The sequence below is a fragment of the Ahaetulla prasina genome, chromosome 4, assembly GCF_028640845.1.
Source record: "Ahaetulla prasina isolate Xishuangbanna chromosome 4, ASM2864084v1, whole genome shotgun sequence".
Classification (NCBI taxonomy): domain Eukaryota; kingdom Metazoa; phylum Chordata; class Lepidosauria; order Squamata; family Colubridae; genus Ahaetulla; species Ahaetulla prasina.
The window spans coordinates 137,860,232-137,880,306 of record NC_080542.1 but is presented as its reverse complement, the minus strand read 5'-3'; positions in this window follow the sequence as shown (position 1 = coordinate 137,880,306).

The window sequence follows — 20,075 nt, the reverse complement described above, 5'->3', positions numbered from 1 at the left end:
GGATAGGTCTGTTGCAGTTAAATAAAGGCTTGAGGGGAAGAAAATTTAGTAAGGTGTAAATATCCCTCAACCTCATTCTTGTGTACTTTAAGGATTTTTTTTTTTGTTCTATCCAAACCCTTCATGCTGGTTTGAAATCCTGGAAACTGTAGTTCAGACTCCCTGGAAAGAAAATTGCAATATTCTTTCAGGGCCTTAAATGCAAGAATTTTGCTCTGTGGCAGTGTTTATTTGTTTATTTAAAAGCTTTAAAAAAAAGCTTTAAAAACCTGCTTTTCAGTTGAAAATGCTCCTGGAGAAGCAAAGAACCAATCAATGAAACCAGTTAGTCTCTGCCTGCGGGCACAGCATCTGAAGAGATTCAAGTCAAAAAAAGAAACGAAGGGCTGAAGAGCAAAGAGGACGAAAGAACACAGGTATCCCTTCTTGATGTTAAAAGTTCTCAGTCCAAAGCAACTTCTGTGGGATTTTTGTGTAGTTATGATGTTTAAAAAAAATAGAAGTGGTGATCAATGCAGACATGGACAAATAAAACAAGAGATTGCCCATGTTTATAACTGATTAACAGGCTAGTGACATTGTGAAAGTGCAAGCAGGAGCGTGAAGGGCTACACAGATTCATCTGATCGAGCATTCTGCATCCCACAGGGACAAAACAAAGGAACTTTCATCTGCAATAGATGGAATCAGCACTTGCCTTCAGCCAAAGATGCAAGTGGCATGTCCCCATTATCTTAGGAGGCATGGTTTTATCTCCTCCATAAGTTTATCTCATTCACCTGTAAACCTTAAGGGCCAGTTTCCAACAGGATCTCCAGAGGTTTCTACCTACTGTGGGAAGAAATATCCAGCACAGCGAAATTTAACAGCCATGAGCCATGCTTTCCTCCAAGTCCGAAAAGCTCTGTGCAGAAAAAAGCTCCTGTTTCCCTTTGCTGCCCACAGCGCTTAGGGCAGTGGTTCTCAACCTGTGGGTCGCGACCCCATTGGGGGTTGAATGACGATTTGCCAGGGGTCACCTAAGACCATTGGAAATATGGGAAGTATACCTGCGAGTCGAAGAATCGTGCTCCAATGGTTGACTCCACAAGCCAGCTGCAGGCTCTTCAAATCGCTAGCCGAATTCGGCTTCAGGTGCGATGAATTAACAGAGAGAGAAATCTTTGCTCTGATGTCTCCCTTTCAAGCCAGCTGCAATCACTCTCAATCGCTAGCCTAATCTGGCTTCTGGCACGATAAACTTAATAGGGGAGGAGTCTCCGCTTTAATGCCTCCGTCCTCAAGGCAATCGCAAGCAGTTCAGATCACTAGCCAATACGGCTTCAGGTGCGATAAATTCAAAACGAAAATAATTTTACGGTTGGGGTCGCCACATCGTGGGGAATTGTATTAAAGGGGTCGCAGCACTATAAAGGTTGAGAACCACTGGCTTAGGGGAAAGCATGGCTCATGGCTGAGCCCGCTCCCCTTTGCCTCCCCACACTTGTTTACCCATCCCAGAGAGCTCAGGTTACACAGAGGATCTGGCCGCCTTCCTCACTGGCATCGCTCCTGAGCGAACTCTTTCGTCCTCGGCTGTTGCAAAGAAGCGGCAGCTCCGGGTGCACCATGCCTGCTTCATTCTCTTTGAGAGCAGCTTTGCAAAGCTACTCCCAAAGAGAACGAAGCGGGCGTGGCGCACCTGGAGCTGCCGCTTCTTTGCAACAGCCGAGGACCTCTTCTGCTTAGAGCTCCAAGCTGCGGGGTGGGTGGGTGGCTGCAACGCCAGCAGCTTCGGAGGGCTCCTTCCTCAGTAGTAGTTTCCTTCCCTCAGTACTTTGTTTTTTTTACCTCGTCTAGGTGGCTATGCCAACTTTCTCCTTAAAGGCTGCTCCATGCCTTTTAATCTTTCTCGGGTGTGGAGAAAAGCGACCCTGTGAAGGGACTGAGCCTGTTGATGAACTTAGAAGCCGAGAGACTTCTTTTCCACCTAACCACTGGTGCAGGGCACTGAAAAGACCTCTGGCTGCTGCTGCCATCTTTGTGCATGCGCAGCTTTCTTCTCACCGGCTGAAGGACTTTTTGGCGCCTGTGGCCAGGCAGCTGAGAGACTTCTTGGACGCGTGGGTGGGCGAGCAAGCAGCGACCAGGAAACCGGTTCAGGATAAGAATAAGGATAAGGCCGGGATAAGAACATTTGCCATTCTTCGAATCACGAACGTACTCGTCAGCGGAACTTCTTGGTCTGCAAGATTCCCCCCTCCTACCTCGATGATGGAATTTGGAATCCCGAGAGGTGGCATGCGGCAAAGAAAGGACTCAGGGGTTTTTTAAAAATAGTTTTTTTAAAGGGTTTTTAAGGGGAGGGAGGGTTAGGATGGGTTTTGGGGGAAACACGTCAGGGACATGGCTAGACCCTGTGAGGGCTCGCGGTATAGTTGCTGTAGGTTCGGAGGCGAAGGAGGAGGCTGGAGCTCGATTCTATGGGGGCTATTCCATCGGCACGGTAATTGGGAGGGGCAGATATGGCGGAAGCGGGGGACTGCATCTTGTTCGGGGAGTGCGCGCTCGCTGTTTGCGAGCTATCGTGCATTCCAGTCCCTCTGACTTCTCTTGTTCCCCAAGTGGCTGGAATCACCAGAGCTGTTCTGTTTCCCTTCCCCCAATACTCCCAGCAAAGAGTCAGTCAGAGGCCTCCTTTTCTGATTTATTTACATATATATAAATGTCCTGGCTACGTCTACCCACGGGCCTGCCAAGTTTCTGGAGATAACAAGGAAATTACAGATAAGGCCAGAATTACTCACGAATATATTCTTCCCTCCGTTGATACAGATTGCCCGCCCAAATTCATTACTTTGTCCAAGACAAAAAACCAGGAAGTCCCGCCTCCTATTTATAGTCTCTGCAGATGTCACTGCATGACAATTATGACTTGGCTTTGTCCCAACTCTTCCGCTGCTGCGCACGCCGATCACGTCTACGTAACCTTGCGTCACTCCAAAACTGTTCTTGGGGCATTGCCAAATCAGAAGGAGGCTCCATGGAATCAGGCTTTGCCGGCCCCTCCTCCTCCCTTTGAGTGGGTGCCAGGGAGGGAAAGGGCTCAAGAGAAGCAGGGCTGGCCAGGTCTTCTCCCTCACTTTCTGAATCATCCGAGTCCAGGAGTCCGGGTCCAGGAACCTGGGTCACAACAAGAGCCTGGACCTTCGGCTGATATTATGTAATGCCAGGTCTGTGGTGAATAAAGCCCCCCTTATTTTCGATCTTATACAAGAGGGGAGTGCGGACCTGATTGGCATTTCGGAGACCTGGTTGGGCACGGAATGGGGGGTGCCCCTTGTGGAAATGTGCCCACTGGGCTTCTGAACATTTCATCAGCCGAGGGCCAAGGAGGGGGTGGTGGTGGTTATTATTAATGAAGGTCTGGATCCGAGGGAGGTCACTGTACCACAGATAACTGGCTGTGAATCCGATCGAACACTAGTAAGGTCTTATATTCAGACCTACCTAGTGGCGATAAGAGCGGCAAAACGTGAGTATTTTACTGCCCTTATTGCATCGGCAGATAACCGTCCAGCTGCCCTGTTTGGGGTGACCCGCTCCCTCCTTCATCAGGAGGTGCAGGAGGACCCTTGCAAGGGCGTGCTGAGGATTTTGGACAATATCTGCACGATAAAATCGCTCAGATCTGGGATGGTTTGGACTCTGACCGGGTAGATTCAGACGGGATGATGGAGGTAGGTCTTGAGGATATTATTTAGGAAGAGTTCGATGCCATGGCTCCTGAGGACATGGACAGGATACTGGGGAGGCTGAATGCGACCACATGTTTATTGGACCTGTGTCCCTCCTGGTTGGTACTGGCCACACAGGAGGTTACACGAGGCTGGCTACAGGGAATTGTCAACGCTTCCTTGATGGAGGGTGTTTTCTCTACCACCTTGAAAGAGGCGGTGGTGAGGCCCCTTCTCAAGAAGCCCTCCCTGGACCCAGCTATTTTAGCAAACTATTGTCCTGCCTCCAACCTTCGTTTTGTGGTGAAGGTTGTTGAGAGTGTGGTGGCACGTCAGCTCCCCCAGTACCTGGATGAAACTGTCTATCTTGACCCGTTCCAGTCCGGCTACAGGCCTGGGTACAGCACGGAGATGACTTTGGTCATGTTGGTAGATGATCTCTGGAGGGCTCGGGACAGGGGTTGTTCCTCTGCCCTGGTCCTATTAGATCTCTCAGCTGCTTTTGCTACCATCGACCATGGTATCTTGCTGCGACGGCTGGGGGATTTAGGAGTGGGGGGGGCACCGTTCTTCGATGGTTATCCTCCTATCTGTCTGACTGGTCGCAAATGGTGTTGGCAGGAGGGCAGAGATCGGCCGCGAGGAACCTCATGTGTGGGGTGCCACAGGGGTCAGTTCTCTCGCCTCTTCTGTTCAACATCTATATGAAGCCGCTGGGTGAGATCATTCGTGATTTTGGGGTGCAATGCCATCTGTATGCTGATGATACTCAGCTGTACATTTCCACCCCTAACCACCCCAACGAAGCCGTCGAAGTGATGTCCCGGTGTCTGGAGGCCGTGCGGGTCTGGATGGGGAAGAACAGGCTTCCACTCAACCCTGCCAAGACTGAGTGGCTGTGGATGCCAGCATCCCGGTACAGCCAGTTGATTCCATCGCTGACTGTTGGGGGCGAGTCATTGGCCCCTATGGAGAGGGTCCACAACTTAGGCGTTCTCCTGGATGTATGGTTGAACTTAGAAGAACATATGACGACCGTCACCAGGGGAGCTTTTTATCAGGTTCGCCTGATATGCCAGTTGCGTCCCTTCCTAGACTGGGATTTCTTATGCACGGTCACTCACGCCCTCGTCACTTCCTGCCTGGACTACTGTAACGCTCTCTACATGGGGCTCCCCTTGAAGAGCACCCGGAGACTCCAGCTGGTCCAGAATGCGGCTGCGCGGGTAATAGAGGGAGCAACTCAAGGCTCCCATATAACACCTCTCCTGCGCAGGCTGCACTGGCTTCTGGTCGTCTTCCGAGTGCAATTCAAGGTGTTGGTTATCACCTTTAAAGCGCTCCATGGCATAGGACCGGGTTATTTACAGGACCGCCTGCTGCCACCAACAGCCTCCCATCGACCTGTGCGCTCCCATAGAGAGGGCCTCCTCAGGGTGCCGTCAGTCAAACAATGTCGACTGGCAACCCCCAGGGGGAGGGCCTTCTCTGTGGGGGCACCTGCCCTCTGGAATGAGCTCTCTCCAGGGATACGACAACTCCCTGACCTCCGGACCTTTCGTCCCGAGCTGAAGACTTTTTTGTTTTCCTGTGCAGGGCTGGCTTAAAGTAATTTTAATAGGGGCTCTTATAGTTTTAAATTTTTGTTTCGGCCTAATTGAATCAGATTTTTAAAATCGTTTTAATTTTTGTGCAATTGTGTTTTTATTCTCGCTGTAAACTGCCCTGAGTCCTTCAGGAGAAGGGCGGTATATAAATCCAATAAATAAATAGGATCTCATGCCCATACAAGAATCTGAACTTCACTCTCAAAGAGGCTGTTCTCACAACCTCTCTGTCCTTTTTGATAGCAGTAATAATAATAAAAAAGCACCTTCGCGCTAGATGCAAGATGTAAGAATATTTTTTTTTTCTCTGAACAGGGTTAGATCAGCATTTAATACATGTGGGAGATGAAACACCTCCCCAGAAAAGATAAATCTAACCACTACTAACAAAAATTACAAATAAGGGGAAGAATCAAAGGATCCCAAAGTAACACCACTCAGGTGTTTAGGATACAGAAGGAGCCAGATGAGTTGAATGAAATGTTACTGCATCAAGCTCATTTGACAAGCTAAAACGTTAACCTACTTAGTGGAATGTACCACTCATAGTAAGTCAAATCTACCCAAATATAACTAGCAGGTGATGTCCAATGGCTTGCCTTGAGCATTCAACCCACCACAGAAAATTCAAATTCAAATCCCACATAGGCATATGTCTGCTTTTTAAGTCCTTTAGTAAACATATTTTAAGTTCAATTCAATAAATGAGAATTGCATATACTTATTTCTGGATAATCTTTTTGAAACTGTAATTTATTTATTTAGATTATTTCTGGGACAGTTACCATTTAACGATCAAGATGATTTCTGAAATAAAACATAGCAGAAGGTTCAGACTTCTGCTGTTAAACAAAATATAATCAAGTGCACTGAACGTATAGCAGGAGAGGAGACTCATTACAAGATAGCAAGCAAAACGATCAAAATAGCTGGAGTCTTCTTTTTTCAACTGTCAGAAAATGCCATAAGTGACTAGAAAGGTATGTCTGAATCTAATTAGCAAAACTAAAACTGAGATCCAGTTGCATATATAATTATTGCAATAAATAAAACAGCCTTTCTGGTCAAAGGTATTTTTACATGGCTCTTTCTATTGTGATTGTTGCTGTAGAAGTAAAACAAGTATTTGTCCTTGATGTTTCTTTAATTGCAATCATTTAACCCCACAGCCAGGCAGTATGCTAACATGACAAGCCATTGTAACATCACAGGAGGACAGCTCCATGACATTCCAGGATGTCTTGGATACTCTATGTGGATCAGCACATTTTATCCCTCACAGGGCTATGTTGCCAAGCTCCTTATTTATTTATTTTTCCATAAATAAAACAGTCCACTTAATTTTAATATTTTCCAGCTTGTGCCTCTAAATCCATCAAAAGGGATGTCACCGAATGAAAAATATTAATGAGATCTGTGCTAATTTGCAGTTTAAATAAGACGGCTTCCCTTATAAATTGGAGAGCTTCTGTACTGACCTCGAACGGCGGAGGAAAATCTACCCGCTTCAGCTGATTACTTAAGCAAATGTACTCCAGTTGCATTTGCCCAACAAATTTGAATTCCAATCATTTGCATACAATTTCCAGCTATCTAATTGTCTGCTGGCTCTTCGGACTGATTATGCGACAGCCACCACGGCGTTGCCATCTTCTCTCTCTTTGAAGCAAAAAGAATGAAATGATTTTGTATGCAAACAGTTAAAACTCTCCAGTGTATTCCCATTTTCTCTGTGTTGATAAATTCACTTATGATGAGTGACAGTCGGAGGGTTTTGAGGGTCAGAATGGCGACTATTTCTGTGGCACTGATGGAAATGATAAACTAAATGCCAGAAGTGTCCCTGGTGCTCCATACGATGAATTGTGTGAAATGTCAGGGCCTAGCCAGGATCTATTAATAACTAAATATGATTGTGTGTAATGAGCAGATATTTTCATGTTGATTGAAGTATGATTTCTTTTGATCCTCCAGATGTTGCTGCTTAGAAATTCATACTGCTCTTTGGCTGCTAAATGCATAATGACCTTTTAAAACCTTTTTAACTTAAAAAAAAAAGACCCTTAGTGTTCTAAATGTGGAAGTCAACCTGGTGAGCTTTTTTTTTTTTTAACGCAGTTTTGAAGTTTCTTTCTTTTTCTTCCTTTTTTCTTTTTGCCTTCTGATCTTCTTTTTGGTCTTTTTTATCAACTCTTTCCTCTCACCAACTATTGGGGGAAAAATGGGTTGTATGTAGAAAGAAGGGGAAGAAAAGCAATAGTTAAACTCATGTGTTTTGATGATTGATTTATTAGGTGTTAATTTTTAATCTTCTGCATACCTGTAAGCCCTAGGCCTGAAAATAATCTCAGTCCCTCAACTTTTCTTAAGCAGAAGGACAATGCCCAATTTAGTATATAAAAGCAGTTTGTTCCTTTTGTAACTTTTTCAGACAAACGTAACATTTTTAAAGATTTCCTGGCCATTTGAACTACATCCTATGATTCACCCTTTGTGCACTATCTATTTCATGCATAATTTTTGGGCGGCCAAAGATCACCTTGTGTCTCATAGTAGATCATGAGGATTGTGTCTGAAAAGTGAGCAAGTGATGACAAAAATATGCAATGTACCTTAAAAAAGGGAACAGGGCTTTGAAAGTGCAGTTATGGATGCCATTTTGCCTTTTTTGACCTTCCTTCTCAAATACCCCTGTACATCTAACTGTTGTATGAAATATATTTCTCATTACACAAAATACGTTGGGCCAACAACCAGTCGCAAAGATTTGTGGATTATGAGCAAAATAGTTAAACACAGGCAAAATGACATGATCCATTATAAGTAAAATCAATAAATAAACTTATTTATTTTTTAAAAAAGAAACTCTTAGGAGGTTTGCCCATTAGGAAGGGGCTGAGAGACAAATGTTGTTTCTGTTACATTCTTTATTTCCCTGCCTGCTACAAATATGGCTGTGGGGAAATTTAATAATAGTTAGAGAGTTATAGGAAATAATCCATGCTTAATTTCTTCCCACAAATGACATCCTTGAGGTTATAATTTGAGGGACAATCTTGTATGTTCTTTTAATTTCTTAGTGTTTTCAGCTTCCTCCATAAATGAGAAGAACTTTTAGACCTGGGAGCAAACTGAAAAAGCAACTTCCTTTAATATTCTTTTTCTGTCCATCTGATGCAGTGAAAGATTGAATTTAAGAAGGAGCCAGCATTTAAAGAGAGAAGCAAAGATGTTTAGGTGATAGGTGGGTAGAAGGTTGAAGAAGATCAGCATCCAAGCTAGAGGGGGTAGGGCAGTGGTGGGATTCAAATAATTTAACAACCGGTTCTCTGCCCTAATGATTTCTTCCAACAACCAGTTCACCAAACTGCTCAGAAAGTTAACAACCAGTTCTCCCGAAGTGGTGCGAACTGGCTGAATCCCACCACTGGGGTAGGGGATGATTTCAGGAAACAATGATTTTTACTCTTGCGGGATGACAAATGTGGGATTCTGCAATGAGTAAAAAATAAAAGAGACTAAAAGGGCAGACATTTTTACAGGAGATCCTATATTGCTCTCATAATAACTCTGGGATTGGAATCCATTTTTGTACAAAAAGAGACTATGCTCAATTGTTCAGGACACTTAAAATATGAAGGTTAAGATGGTGCCCTCAATGGTCCTTTGTCCCATGGTGGTATTTTCTTGGGACTTTAAGGCAGGGGCAAGTAAGAGGAAGAAAGAAATAGCAGAATCCTGAGACCTTCTGTTATGATCCAGGTCATGTAGACCAGGGGTCTCCAACCTTGGCAACTTTGAGACTTGTGGACTTCAATTCCCAGAGTTCCTCAGCCAGCAGCTGGCTGAAGAACTCTGGGAGTTGAAGTCCACAAGTCTTAAAGTTGCCAAGATTGGGGATTTCTGACCTAGACAGAGGCAGGCATCAATAGAATCCTTTATTGCTCTGTTAAATCCCACAACAAATGACTGTACAATGGCCAGTAAGTCTTCACCCCACACTTCCTTGAAAGTAGCTGCCTTCAGTCATATAAACAAAAGCAACAAAACCAATTTTCAAAGTCAGAGAGGAAGTCCAAAGAGAAGGTGCAAAGCTCATGGGACAAGATCCAGAGTCAAGGTCCAAAGGGCAAGGCAAGTCCATGAGGCCAACGGCGTCTGAAATGCACAAGCCTCATGACACACAAGTCAAGGCTGAGTTTTTCCAAAGTCAGGGGAATGTAAGCCAAAGCAAACAATTGTTCCAGACAAAGACAAATTCCCCAGGTTTCTGCTTATGTCAGCCCATGGCAGATGCTCCTTGTGAGGAGAGGCGGGGCGACCTTTTCCCGAGCAGCCTCTATTTAACTAGACAATTGATAATAAGTGGTATCAAGAGACAAATGTAGATATTTAATCCAGGATGAATTACTCTTAACCTTTGGGACGATTTGGGATAGAGAAAAGGTAAAGGTTCCCCTCACACATATGTGCTAGTCATTCCTGACTCTAGTGGGTGGTGCTCATCTCCATTTCAAAGCCGAAGAGCCAGCACTGTCTGAAGACGTCTCCATGGTCATGTGACCGGCATGATTAAACGCCAAAAGCGCACGGAACGTTGTTATCTTCCCTCCAAAGGTGGTCCCTATTTTTCTACTTGCATTTTTTACATGCTTTCGAACTGCTAGGCTGGCAGAAGCTGGGACAAGTAACGGGAGCTCACCCCGTTACACGGCAGTACTAGGGATTCGAACCACTGAACTGCCGAACTTTCGATCGACAAGATCAGCATCTTAGCCACTGAGCCACCGCATCCTTTTTTTGGGGGGATAGATAATCCATGATTAAAAAAAATACAAATCAATAACAATAACACTTTACAAACAGAGGGTTTGGAAAGTCTAATCATGTCCTTTTCATTATTACTGTTCTTCCTGTTAACTATTTCATCATTAATATTGTATATAGACGAGAGTTTAAAAATGGATTTACTCATTTAAAAAAATGGGGAGGGGGGGGCTATTCCGCAAAGGGTGGGAACTTATATTGTAGCACTTTATTCAACGTGAGGGGATGAGGTGTGTGTGTGTGTTTGTGTCTATATAAGGATTCTTCTTTCAGAGAGAGAGAAAGCTCCCTTAATGAGGGAACTTGAAATCTGACAAAAAAAGATAAAAGTGTTACGGAATAGTGGGGAGTACGTGGCAAAACACACAAACACACCGAAAGAAACCATAAAGAATAATGTAAATATCTACAGATCCGAAAAACAGCCAGAGAAGCACTTGGTTTTTTCATCTGTCTTTACCATTGAACAGTATTTTCCAATCACTCTCCTTAACTTTTAAGATTCAACTTCCAGAATTCCCCAGCCAGCATGCTATATTACTGTTCAATGAAATTGATTGGAAGCGCTTTTAAAGCAGATAAAAAGAAACACAGCTTCACTCAGTGTGTAATTAACCTGTGAAATTAGTCACTTAACTTAACCACTTAGCTACCGTAAGATGTAGTCACAATCACTAATTTGGGTGGCTTTCAAAAGGAATTGGGTAAATTCATGGAAGGTATGTCTATTAAGGATATATAGGTCTTGAAGACTTGATTTTTATCTGTCCCTTTCGTTGGACAGCAGGCCTCCAAATACGAGTTGAGGGCTGTCATTACACACTTCAGAGACTGCCAAATCTAAAGCACCTTTGATGAATGATGGGTATTCAGAGAGTGCCGTAAAAAAAGTCAAAATGGCAGCCAGGACTGTGATCAAAGCTCCATATGTTTTTTATGTGCATTTTTTAAACCATATGCTTCAGAGAACCTGAAGAGAGAAATGCTTTCTCAGATCATGAACTGAGCAGGGAGTGGACTAGCAGATGGAAATCCCTTTCAATTCTGATTTTGTAGTAATTGTCATCTTATAATTTACTCTCTTTTTGGAGCTTTAATATGATGGGATAAGCTACAAAAAATGTAAAGGAATGACTTCATTGTTGGAGGAGGGTTGAGTAATAAGATAAATTTAAAAGATATAAGGGAAGGGGGAAAAAAGGGGGGGGGAACCCAAAAATAGGATCAGTCTATAATAGCTAGATATAACTTTGCAGTTGATTTTTATTTATTGTATGTATAATTTGTCTATAAAGTAATATATCCCCAAAATAAAACTTAGGTAGCATTTATCAAAATTATTGGTGATTAGTCACCTAAATTTTAAAAAATAAATGCTCATGAAATATACTGCATATGTATGTATGTATGTATGTATGTATGTATGTATGTATGTATGTAGTGTAATATATGTAATATGTAACAATGCTAGTAAGACACTACAATCTATACAATATAAATCAGGCTTTCTTCAAATATTTCTCTCTTCTCTTCCCTCATTATTCTCTAATACAGCTTGATTAAAACGAAGCATCTCATTTTTTTTCTAATATAAACAACAAATATCTAGCAACAGTACTTTTTAATTAGCAGCTTATTGGAAGTACTTTTTAATTAGCAACTTTCCGCTTTGTTTATGAAGACAGACATATTTATTAATAGTACCTTCACCAGCGCTTCATGGCTGCAGGAAAAACATTAACTGCCGAATGTAGGTTTCTGTTGCCAGAAGAGCTGCAGTTGTGTAGATGATGGCAAAGGTCATCCCTTCTGGACGTCAGACCTGACATATTACTAATTCTGTTTGTTTGGGCTTTCTTGCCAGATATTTGTGCTCACCGTTGTTTAATCCAGAGAGGCGGATTGTGTCAGTTAAGGAGCTACTTGCTAAAAGTCTTTCTGTGCAACCTTTAGCTGTAACTGCCAAGTCACTCAGAGGCACCACTTGACTTTGTTCTCCAAACCCTGTGAGAACATTGCTACTCCAGGTAGAATCCTCATAATTTAGACACATAGCAAGCAATCTGGAGATCCAGCCTGGTGTAGTGGTTAAGGCATCAGGCTAGAAATTGGAAGATGGTGGGTTTTAGACCTACTTTGGACAAAAAGCCAGCTGGATGACTTTGGGCCAGTGCCTCTCAGCCCTTGGAAGTAGGCAATAGCAAACTTATTGGGCTTAGACAACTTAGAACTATGCCGACTTCAGTCTGACCTAAGCATAGTACATAAAATTATTTATCACAATGTCCTACCTGTCAATGACTACTTCAGCTTCAACCACAATAAGATATGAGCAAATAATAGATACAAACGCAAGGTAAACCACTCCAGACTCGATTGCAGAAAATATGACTTCAGTAACAGAATGGTCAATGCCTGGAATGCACTACCTGACTCCGTAGTTTCTTCCCCAAACCCCCAAAACTTTAAGCTTAAACTGTCTACTGTTGACCTCACCCCATTTCTAAGAGGTCTGTAAGGGGTGTGCACTTGCATGCCTACCATTTCTGGTCTAATATTCTTTTTTTACTTACTTTTTCATGTATCCAAATTATGTTTATACTTTTACTTGTTATCTTATATATGATTAACAAAATAAATTAAATAAATAAATAAAAATAAATCAATAAACCACTTCTGAAACCTTGCCAAGAAAACTGCAAGGACTTGCCTAGGCAATTGCAAGGAGTCATATCTCACAGGCCCATAGGCATGGACACACAAGCAATCTGAGATGCTGATATGTTTAGCTATTATAATAGACCTCCATAATTTTTCAATTTAGATCTCGCCTCCAACTATTTCTTCTTCCCAGAATACAGAAAACTGATCTGCATTTCACCTGTTCCTGTGCTGGGTATTTCACTGGCTGCTATTCTCCAAACCAGATTCTTTTTCAACTTTATGTGAAGATGCTGGATTTGAACAATGCTCTTCTATGCAATGCATCTCTTCTATATTCTGACCTATGCTGTATCCTGACCAACAGATGTTTTCTAAGATTTTTGGAGGACTGAACTGGACAAAGTTTGACAGCTATAATCTGAGTTTGTTTTGTTTTAATCTAAGGAGGAGAAGAAGTGATAAGAAATTCTGAAAAGAAGGCATGAAATTTCTCTTTGTCATTTTGGGTCCTCCTTCCTTAATATTAGGGCTGGTAGGCTTTTGCCAAGCCAAGGGCATCCCAGGATTCAGTGGTGACATTTGACCCTGGGCCTCTAGACTATATATCAACATTTGCATCATTGCAGTCAAACACAGAAAATGCTGGAAATTATTGGTACCTCCTGATGGGATGGTTGAGCTGTTTATCCATCAGCTAGACACAGAGGTCTCCAACCTTGGCAATTTTAAGCCTGGAGGACTTCAACTCCCAGAATTCCCCAGCCATGTTGTCCTCCAGGCTTAAAGTTGCTGAGATTGGAGACCTTTGAGCTAGAGCCTGGCTTTATCTGCTATTCCTTTTGCCTATGGAAGGGTCTGGCTTTGGGGATAATATATTCCACTGCATGAGATCAAAGCTTACTATAAATCTATAAACCTCATCCTTTTTCCATGGACTGAACTTCTAAATGCCCATACTTCCAGATAGGAGAAAGGAAGTAGATGCCCAGCTTTCTCTGCCTATGTGAGAATCATTGGATGTGTTGTTGGTGTCAGTTCAAGAGTAGAATGAGGCATGTCTCTACTCCCACTAGATGAGGAAAGCAATTGAAGTGGGAGATGGGATTTGGTTGGTTATTTCAGCCAAATGAGGACTGGCAATCCTCTGTAAGAGACGTGACTAAGCAAGATATTGAGGCTGGATATCCGACTCCTGCAGAGTTGCATTCCTTCCATACATTAGGCATGGATGAACAAGCCAGCTTTCATTATCACTTCCATCTCTCATGCTGGCTTTTGTGGTATAATAAAGAATTAGCTTTAGCAAATTAGATGAGAGAGGGGGAATTTAGAAATGACACCCCTGATGATTGATGATACTAATAAGCTGCATGCTAAGGAGATTCCCCTCACCCCTCCTCCTACTCTCAAGTAACCCTTGTTTCTGTATGTAGCAAAGACCACGAGCATTTGGGTATAAAATAAATACTGAAATAAAATGAGCAGAGGGGGAGAAACAGAAAAAGAAATACTATTTGGCATTTACTTCTGGGCTTTATTTTGTGGAGTGATCTTGAATTGTTCCTTTATTAAAAGATCTACATTGCAGTGGTTTTCCAATTCTGTAACAAATTCTCATTGAGCCAATGAGTTCAGGCCACCTCGACACATATTTTGTTTTGTTGCAGAATCTTTTCTGTGTTTTTCGCTGCTTATTTTTCCTCTGTCTCTTGTGATTATTCAACACTTAAGTGCATTGAATGATGATGATCAGCTTATGGAATTTTGCAGGGTTTTTCACTGTCCCCAACTGATTTTGGGATTAATGGAAAAAAGAGACAGGATCCTTTCAATAAGGACTGCAAGAGCTAGTTCTAGCTGGATCAAAAGGGAACAGCTGAAAATAGATGTTATTAAAATAACAAGGGATAGTAGCATTTCTGGGATGCAGTGGCTCAGGGGCTAAGATGCTGAGCTTGTTGATCGAAAAGTCAGCAGTTCAGCAGTTCGAATCCCTAGTATTGCCGTGTAACGGGGTGAGCTCCCGTTATTTGTCCCAGCTTCTGTCAACCTAGCAGTTCAAAAGCACTTAAAAAATGCAAGTAGAAAAATTGGGACCACCTTTGGTGGGAAGGTAACAACATTCTGTGCGCCGTTGGCGTTGAGTCTTGCTGGCCACATGACTACAGAGATGTGTTCGGACAGCTCTGGCTCTTCGGCTTTGAAACGGAGATGAGCACCGCCCCCTAGAGTCAGGAACGGCTAGCACGTATGTGTGAGGGGAACCTTTACCTTTAGTAGCATTTCTTCCTTATGATCCAACCTGTGAGCCTTGAAGCCTATTGACTTCTACAGATAAGAGAATGTAGCACAAGAATTCAACTTTGGATTCATTATAAATGGGGCTTACCTTTAATATCCAGCAGCCACAGATTTCATAATCCTTGCAATATGCTTGCTTCTCAGTGTTGTTGAATCATTGCCTCTTCATTTCCAGTTCTAATATCAGCAAAGAAAGGCCTAACAATCCCTGATTCAGTTTCTGTTAATATTTGCTCATTTTTTTTCTTCCTTCAACACGATGGAAAAACAGGAAAGAAAGCACTGAGGAATATTTATGCTAGACCAATGCTTTGAATCTATTTTCCTTGCTCAAATATTGTTTGGCTGTGTTGTGATGAAAGTAGATATTCTGCTTCTAGTCCATATCAGAGAATCATGGAACACACACTTCCACACATTCATGCATCCCATTGTTTGGTTTCTTTTCAATGACAGGCAATATTTGCAAAATGCAGAGAATCAGTAAGAAATAGGAGGAAAGTATCAGTTAGAACATAATATTCTAATCTAGGAACCACCATGAAAGAAATTGGCAGAGCAAGTTACCAAAGATAAATGAGCAACAAAACCAGGTGAAATCTAAAAATTTTCCCTACCAGTTCTGTGGGCGCGGCTTAATTGGTGGGCGTGGCTTGGTGGTCAGATGACTGGGTGGGCGTGGCCAATAACAATAAATAATAAAAATAATAAACAAAGTATAAAAAACAATAAGAGGTACCAAAAACCAACTTTCACACTTTACACACACACAACACAACTGACACACACACATACGCAGAATGCACATACAGCTTTCTGAGATTTTGTGTGTTTGTGTAGTTAGAGTGAAACACTACAGAAACACACCAAATCTCAGAAAGCTGCACAAATATTTTATTTTATTTTATTTTATTTTATTTATTTTATTGTGGACTTCAATTCCCAGAGTTCCTCAGCCAGCAAAGCCAGCCAGCATTAGTTGATCAACTGAGGAAATAGATTAGCTAAGCAATTGATTCTGTCTGGGCTGAAAGTGAAACTGCTTTCGGGATACGAAAAAAGCCATGTGTTCATCAGTAATCAGGTGAGTGCCTTAGAATCTCTACTCTTACTTGTAGAAAACATGTTTTCTACAAGTAAGAGTACAAGTAAGGTTCTGCTGATGCGGAACTCAGGTGAGATCACCAGAAGAGACTTAAATTTTTTTTTTAAGTTTAAAGACTCTGCCGATCTCAGCTGAGAGGCGGGATCCTCAAAGGCTTTTTTTTATTTTTAAAGGCATGTTTCGGCTGAAGCAAAAAAATAAAATAAAATAAAAAAACCTCTGCTGATGGTGCGGCTCAGCAGAGGCGGGGGCGGGACCAGGGATTTTTGCTACCGGTCCTCCGAACCAGCCGCCGCCATTGCTACTGGATCGCGCGAGCCGGTCCGAACTGGGAGCATTTCACCCCTGAACAAAACCCATTTTCCCTTGCACTGATGCCGTTATCTAGTTGGGTAATACATTTGTAAGCAAAAAACCAAGGTCAGAGGGCACTGAGGTCTCCACAGTTCAATCCTGTGCTATATATATTCTTCCATTGGAAAAAATGATACCAGGCATGATCTTTTTTAAAAAAGCAAATTTATTTATATATATTGCTCCCAGAAGCATGAAGCTGAAGCCTGAAGATGACGAATGAGACTTCGTCGAAACGTCGCCAAGACACTTCCAATTTTATGCGGGAGAAAACCCGAATAACCAAAGACCTATATATATATCTTTTATTTTTTTAATCACAATATATCTATTTATATATATATATATATATATATATATATATATATATATATATATATATATATATATATATATATATATATATATATTTATTTGTTTTCTGAGGTTTTCACGGGTGTTTGTATATAGGTCTTTGGTTGTTCGGGTTTTCTCCCGTGTAAAATTGGAAGTGTCTTGGCGACGTTTCGACGAAGTCTCATTCGTCATCTTCAGGCTTCAGCTTCGTGCTTCTGGGAGCAATGTGTGATCGCAGCTGTTTCTTCCTTTTAACTGCTAGTGGGGGTTTGAACTGATTGGGTGGGAGCTTGGCTGTGCTCCGATTGGATGGGGGTGTGTCCTGTGTTGGTGGGGGCTTGGTTGTGCTCAGTCTAGTCTGTGCTGCAGGGGGATTTGAGCTGGTGAGCTGCATAGCTGTTGTTTGGCTTTGTGGTCGTGCTACATCTTCATAGTGGGTGTCAGTCTGCTGCATGAATGGATTGGAGGGGTTTGAAATGGCTAATGTTGCAGCTGCGGTCTGGCTTCTGGTCCTTGGTCGTGCTTCATGATCAGTGTGGGTTTGGGTCTGCTTTCTGGGTGGATGTGCGGTGGTGACATCCTGTGTGGACCTTGTGAGTGTGGGTCTGGTGTCATTCCTCGTGTTAGGGACTCGTTTGTCAATAAGGGCGGGTTTCCAAATGGCTGGTAGGCGGGAGGTGTATTTATCTATTTATATATATATAAATAGTTGAATTTAGTTTAAAAAGATAAAGATAAAGGTTTCCCTTGTTTAGTCATGTCTGACTCTCTGTTTCTTAACCAAGGGAGACAGCATTGTCTGAAGAAACCTCTGTGGTCATGTGGCCACTAGGACTATATGTCGAGGTGCATAGAATACTGTTACCTTTCTACCAAATTAGTACTCACAGTAGTGGCTAAAATTGTGGAAACCTTTTGGGAAAAGTGTATTTTCTAAAATTAGCTAATAACACCAGGTTTTTTTTTCTGGAGTAGTACCATAAAATTATATATCAATGAAAAGATAATTTAATCAAGAATGCAATAACTTTTATGAAGGATTTGCTATTAGAATAGCAGTTACAGTATAAAGAAGAAAAGTGAAACATGTAGAAAAAACGAGATATACAAAAATGATCACCATAGAAAAAAATGAGATGTACAAAAATGATCACCATGTCAGTTAATCCTTAGTTGGGTAACCTTTAGCATGAATGATGGCCTTACAACGTCTTCCCATGGAGTGAACCAAGTCTTTTAGTTCTGCAGCTGTTCTAATGTGAAACCAAGATTGCACGATTGCTTCTATTAACTGGGTTTTATTGCTGGGTCGCTTCTGAGTAACAAGTTTCTTTAGTCGGCTCCATAGATTTTCAATTGGGTTAAGGTCTGGGCTATTCTCAGGCCATTCCAGCAATGGAATATGATTATCTTGAAACTCAAAAAAGAAAAGAAAAGAAGAAGTGGTATTATTAGCCATCAAACCTCAAAAATACACTTTTTCCAAAAGGTTTCCACAATTTTGGCCAATACTGTATTTATCTACTCGCATTTGCATGATTTCAAACTACTACATAGGCAGTAGCTGGGGCAAGTAATGGGACTTCACCCTGTCATGCAATATTGAACCCGGGCTGTCACGATGCCAGCTGATGAGCTCATGGCTTTAACCACTGATCCATCACACTCCCTTTTGAATCTAGCTTACATCAAAGTTATTGACTGTGTTGTTCCCAATTTGGGTCTGAGCCTGGTGCCGAAGCCAATGATGGATGTCAGACACAAGGTGCAGGTTTTCTGATTGCTTTTTATTGGAGTACTCCAAGGAAAAGGACTCCTAGCCAAAATGCCAAGAACCAAGAACAAAGCTAAAGAAGAAGGTGGGACAAGGCAGGATAATAAGAAATATTATCTAATAAATATTTTAGTAATATTTTTACAATTTGTTCTTTTGGTCTCTAGCTGTCCCTATTCCTATGACTTGGCTAATGAATGCCCCAGGAGTTATCTAATACTCAGTTTATTGGCTGCAGGCCATCTGTATTCCTAATTTTTCACTGAGGCCTGCAAGTTGTCTAACTCTTGTTACTTTTATCAGGTTTCTAACTACCCAGAATTGTTACAAGATTTACACATGCATATTTCCTGTAGATAAACATTCTTTGTTCTTGCCAGACACCCTCCACAGTTACAGTCTTGTCCTGGCTTTATTTTAGCATACAGCCCATCAACTATGTTCTATGCATTATCCATACCAACATACCCATTCTTGTATCAACATCATCCTACATGCATCACAACTTTCCTCTTATTCTCTCCCTTTTCACAATCACTTCATATTTGTTTTGAAATTCCATTCTAATCTATTTATTTATTTATTTATTTATTTATTTATTTATTTATTTATTTATTTATTTATTTATTTATTTCGATTTTTATACCGCCCTTTTCCCGGAGGACTCAGGGCGGTGTACAGCCAAGTAAAAATCAATATATAAACATTAAAAGAAGTTAAAAAGAAATATTATAATGTGGCCGAAATTTTAAAACCATTTAAAATCTTAAAATATAAATACCCCAATAAAATTTCAATCCAGTCCCGCTTGAATAAATAGATGAGTTTTCAGCTCACGCCGAAAGGTCCGAAGATCAGGCAATTGACATAAACCGGGGGGAAGTTCATTCCAGAGTGTAGGAGCTCCAACAAAGAAGGCCCTTCCCCTGGGGGCCGCCAGCCGACATTGCTTGGCGGACGGCACCCTGAGAAGGCCCTCTCTGTGTGAGCGTACGGGTCGGTGGGAGGCACAACAGCAGGCGGTCCCGTAAGTACCCGGGTCCTAAGCCATGGAGCGCTTTAAAGGTGGTAACCAAAATCTTGAAGCGCACCCGAAAGACCACAGGAAGCCAGTGCAAGCTGCGCAGGATTGGTGTTACATGGGAGCAATGAGTTGCCCCCACTATTACCCGCGCAGCTGCATTCTGGACTAGCTGCAGCCTCCGGGTGCACTTCAAGGGCAGTCCCATGTAGAGAGCATTGCAATAGTCCAAGCGGGAAGTGACATGAGTGACCGTGCATAAGGCATCCCGGTCAAGAAAGGGGCTTCTATATGACCATGGTATACTCTTTCATACTAGTAATTCAATTCACCCCAATGGACTGGCCTGCCCCACCTGCACTGGCAAATG